Here is a 3,654-nt window from a genome sequence, read left to right on the forward strand (position 1 = left end):
AGTTATTTTTAAAATAGGTAAGGGGCTCTTCCCCTAAGCAGCCTGAGATGATTTGTGAAAATGGTTCACTATTCACTTGACCCAGAAAATCCCACAAAGTCATGCAAGTCAAGAGGCTCAAATATTTGTGGTCACTTTAAGAACACACGTGAAACTGCCCAGGCCATCCAGGGTATGCATATACGAAAAGCCACCAAGTATCTGAAGGATGTCACTTTAAAGAAACAATGTGTACCATTCCAACATTACAATGGTGGAGTTGGTAGGTGTGCCCAGGCCAAACCTACCAGTGGGGATGGACACAGGGTCAGTGGCCCAAAAAGAGTGCTGAATTTTTGCTGCATATGCTTAAAAATGCAGAGAGGAATGCTGAACTTAAGGGTTTAGATGTGGATTCTCTGGTCATTGAGCATATCCAAGTGAACAAAGCACCCAAGATGCGTCGCTGAACATACAGAGCCCATGGTCATGTTAACCCATACATGAGCTCCCCCTGCCACATCGAGATAATCCTTACTGAAAAGGAATAGATTGTTCCCAAACCAGAAGAAGAGGTAGCACAGAAGAAAAAGATAGCCCAGAAAAAACAGAAGAAACAAAAACTTATGGCATGGGAATAGATGCAACATAAAATAAATGCAAGTAATAGTAAAAGGAAAAAAAATAATAAAATAGATAAGGGTCTTGGGAGGATGAGGCAAGAGAATCGCTTAAGCCCAAGAGTTTGAGACTGCTGTGAGCTGTGACACCATAGCACTCTACTGATGGCGACATAGTGAGACTGTCTCAAAATAATAATAATATAGGTAAGGGGGGCAAATTCAAGTGTTTATCTTGTCTTTCCCATATAAATTACCTCAAAGTAACCAAATAGTTGACATTGGAAAGTTTCTCTTATACTAAAGAAATCCACCTAATACAACCAAAAAGAATGCTAGAGCTTTGCCATTTGCAGCCCCTAAAAATGAGTGAATCTAGCAATGATTGTCAATGGCTGCTGCCATCATAGGAAAAGACACATTATAGAAGTACCTAATGCCATTTACAAAGTACTCTTACCTTAAAAAGAAAAAAAAGAGGTTGGGTGGTGGATCACACCTGTACTCCTAGCACTCTGGGAGGCTGAGGTGGGTGGATTGCTTGAGCCCACCAGTTCAGAGACCAGGCTGAGCAAGAGCAAGACCCTTCTCTAAAACTAGCCAGGTGTTGCGGTAGATGCCTGTAGTCCCAGCTACTTGGGAAGCTGAAGCAAGAGAATCACTTGAGCCCAAGAGTTTGACGTTACTGTGAGCTATGACGCTACAGCATTTCACTGAGGGTGACAAAGTGAGATTGTCTCAAAAAAAAAAAAAATAGGGAGGCAGGAAGAAAAGAAGAAACCAGAGTCTAAGTAAGCTCCTAATTTACAGAAACTGTGAGGGAGACACATTGAAGAACTAATGTCATGGGGATGTAATTAGTGGAGTTACAAAAAATCCAGATTGTTAGAATATATGTATGTGTGTGTGTGTATCACACACGTAATATACATATAAAACCCCAGGGACGTGCATTCTAATTGCCCCAACTATATGCTCCCTAGATTGTTAAGACTTTTTATAGGGCATATAGTTCAATTTCTTCAACAAATAAATTGCAAGAAAAAAAAAGGATGGAAGGGTAACAGACTTTATTAACAATTGCAGCATTACGTATGGGCTTATGTACTGATATGTTTACAAATGAGATTATAAGGTAAGTGGAATTCGTAAAAATAATACAGGGAGTGGGGTGGCGCCTGTGGCTCAAAGGAGTAAGGCACCAGCCCCACATACTGGAGGTGGCGGGTTCAAACCCAGCCCCAGCCAAAAAATAATAATAATACTGGGAAGAGGTGAAGAACAGAGGAAACAAAGTTTCCCACTAGTTGCAGCTGGGTACTGGGTACAGGGGGATTCATTATACTATACTTACTCATATATGACTGAGAATCTTAAGTTTTGTTAAGTATTTTGCATAACGTCTCCTTTTAGGAAGTTAGAGAACTGGGTAGGTCTTTCTGGGTTCTTTTTTTTTTTGAGACATTGAGTTTATGTCACCCTCGGTAGAGTGCCATGGTGTCACAGCTCACAGCAACCTCTAACTCCTGGGCTTAAGGGATTTTCTTGCCTCAGCCTCCCAAGTAGCTGGGACTACAGGCGCCCGTCACAATGTCTGGCTATTTTTTGGTTGCAGCCATCGTTGTTTGGTAGGCTCAGGCTAGATTCGAACCCGCCAGCTCTGGCCTATGTGGCTAGTGCCTTAGCTGCTGAGCCACAGGTGCCGGGGTCTTTCTGGGTTTTCTTGATAAATGTATTAGGGGTTAGACATCAAATCAGGGTTATTATTATCAGATCAGGGTTATTATTTCAAAACCAAAACCAAAATGCATTAATTAAATCTTTTTTGAGTCTAAAGTTGGGTGTAAAACTGTGTACAATCAGGTAAATTCTCTAGATTTAGTTTGTAAGCTAGTATATCATGCTGCAAGAAAGGACGTACCAGCACTTCCCATCTTTATTATGTTCCTTGATGGCATGACGAGAATAACATGGTGTTTGTTGTCAGTGAAACATCTGTTCTGTAGGGAAGCCATGGTTAGAGAAATGCAATATATATTCACAGGGAGACTCAGTCCATGGTATCTTGGGTTCTTTATAACGGGGTCCTAATTCCTTGGTAGAATAATCTGATTTAAGGAACATGGCCATCAGTTTATAGCTTCTTGCTCAAGTATAATCATTTTTTCAAAAGACTCCTGGGTAACTGAGATAAAGTTTAAGAAATTAAGCATTAACCAAACACCAGAAATCTTTCCTCATATTGTCTCTCAATTACCTTCTCGAATTATCCTGTTTCTAAACTTGAAGTAAATATTATACATTGTGTCTTTTTTTGTATATGGTTTCCTTAGTTCAACAGCACGTCTGTGAGATTTTTCTGGGTAGTTTTATCAGCCTCACTTTGTTCATCTCCATTATATAAGTACATCATTATGAAATCTCTCTTTATCTCTAATAATGCTATTTGCTCTAAAGTGTATAACATTAACATCAATATAGTTAATAACAGCTTTCTTCTGGTTAATCTCTTAACAGTTTAGAATTTGTTATCTGTATTCTTCAAGATCAAGGGATTTAGTAGATAGTTCCATAAACTTAGGCACAGAAAAATGCTGTAAGTGCTTATCAATTTAAATAGAGGGCAATTTATTCCAACAGCACTAGTGAGGCGCATTTTTCCTGTTACCCTGTCTATATCCTTAGAGCAAATGTAGGGGTGAAAAAACAGATACAGGAATTTTCTTGGAACATTAGAATTATTAACTTTTTATGGTTTCTTCATACTGGCAGAGTTGAAAACTCTATCAAAAGCCAATAGCTCAGGAATGTGGGAATTCCAGCAAAACTGTTATTAGAAGTTTATCACTTGAGCATAAATCGTTTTGGTAGAAATAAGGAAATAGTGATGAATTTCCAGTAGAAACTGAAAAAGACAACAGAAAAAGGAGCTTTGATGTAGGAACAATTACACAAGTTATAAACAAAGTGGGCCTATCACTTCTAACGACACCTAACCCAGTAGCCCAGTTCAATCACCAACAAACACTAAGCTTTAAAAATCGGGCACAACAGG

The 3,654-nt window shown here is 39.1% G+C and overlaps 1 pseudogene; it reads left to right on the forward strand.

Moving 5' to 3' along the window:
• The first annotated feature begins 60 nt into the window (after positions 1 to 60).
• Positions 61 to 620, forward strand: LOC100954893 (annotated as a pseudogene).
• Positions 621 to 3,654: the final 3,034 nt, after the last annotated feature.

Source organism: Otolemur garnettii, unplaced genomic scaffold, assembly GCF_000181295.1.
Source record: "Otolemur garnettii isolate 467f Iridium unplaced genomic scaffold, OtoGar3 scaffold00014, whole genome shotgun sequence".
NCBI classification, from domain to species: Eukaryota; Metazoa; Chordata; class Mammalia; order Primates; family Galagidae; genus Otolemur; species Otolemur garnettii.